This window comes from Octodon degus, unplaced genomic scaffold, assembly GCF_000260255.1.
Source record: "Octodon degus isolate 3935 unplaced genomic scaffold, OctDeg1.0 scaffold00547, whole genome shotgun sequence".
NCBI lineage: Eukaryota > Metazoa > Chordata > Mammalia > Rodentia > Octodontidae > Octodon > Octodon degus.
The window spans coordinates 101796-103184 of record NW_004525123.1 but is presented as its reverse complement, the minus strand read 5'-3'; positions in this window follow the sequence as shown (position 1 = coordinate 103184).

Below are 1389 nucleotides of genomic sequence, written 5' to 3'. Positions count from 1 at the left end.
ATGAGTTTTTGATGCAAAAAAGCCAGCTAATATCCAGCTTATTTGTAAAGAAGGGCAGTCCAATGCCTGTTCTTGTATACAGCAAAACACAGATATCTGGCTGAAACGTCACTTTTGTAACAAGGAAATTCACAATTCAGCATGGTGTCAACAGTGGCATCTAATTCAGTCTCCTAAGAAAAAGTACCCATGAATATTGTGACTTTACAGGTGGTGGTGAAGAGAAACTGTAGAAAGATATTTTCTCTACCTTTCATTTCTAATGGAAAAGAGCCAAAAACATGTTTCAAGACTTCAGTGCCCTAAGGAGACCTGCTTAATTCTACTCTATGATATGGGTTTTTAAAAAAAATTATTTATTTATTTATTTATCTATTTTGTGTGTGTGTGGCCAGCTCAGCCCACCAGGGGTGGGGCTGGCTGTCATGTGGTGCTGGGGGATTGAACCACAGTCCCTGTGTTTTGCTTAGTTTAGCTTGTTCTGAGTAGGTGCTTTAGACCACTGAACCACCGCGCCAGCCCTATGATATGTGTTTATAAGTGTGAGTTCTTAAATCAGATTAGGCAGTTAAACTCCAGCTTGCTTGGAATCCAGGGCACTCCAATGCTTATTTCACTTTATAGCAAAACAGACAATACGGGCTAAACCGACACTCACGTGATGGAAGTAATTCACAATTTCACACTGGGCCAACAGGGGCACCTCTTTCAGGCTCCTAAAATAGCATTTGTGAAATTTGTGACTTTCTAGCTGGTGGTGCAGAGAAACTGTGGAGGGGGTTTTCTTTCTCATTTACTCATAAGGAAAAAGAGCCAGAAATAGGGTTCAAGATACCAGTGCTCTAAGTAGAGCTGCTTGTTTCTACTTCATGTTTTGTGTTTCTAAGTGTGAGTTCTTCATGCAAAGAGCCAGCTATCCTCCAGCTTCATTGGGAAGCAGGGTAGTCCAATGGAGTTTATTGTAGAGAGCAAAACACAGAACTCTGGCTAAAACTTCACATTTGTAACTGAAGTAATTCATAATTCCACACTGTGCCAAAAGTGGCAACTCATTCATTCTCCTAAGAAAAGCATCGGTGAAGTTTGTAACTTTCAAGCTGATGGTGTAGGGAAACTGCAGAAGGGTATTTTAGCTCAATTTCCTTTCTATGGGAAAGGAGCCAGAAACTTGTTCCAGGACTCCAGTTCCCTAATTAGAGCTGCTAGTTTTGAAAACATGATTTATGTATTTAAGTGTGAGTTTTTAAAGTGGAAGAGCCAGCAAAGCTCCAGCTTCTTTGGGAAGCAGGACACTGCAATTCCTGTTCTCGTATACTGTGAAACACAGAACTCTGGAAAATCAGCACTTTTAAGAGATGAAATTCACAATTGTGAACTGTTACAACAGTG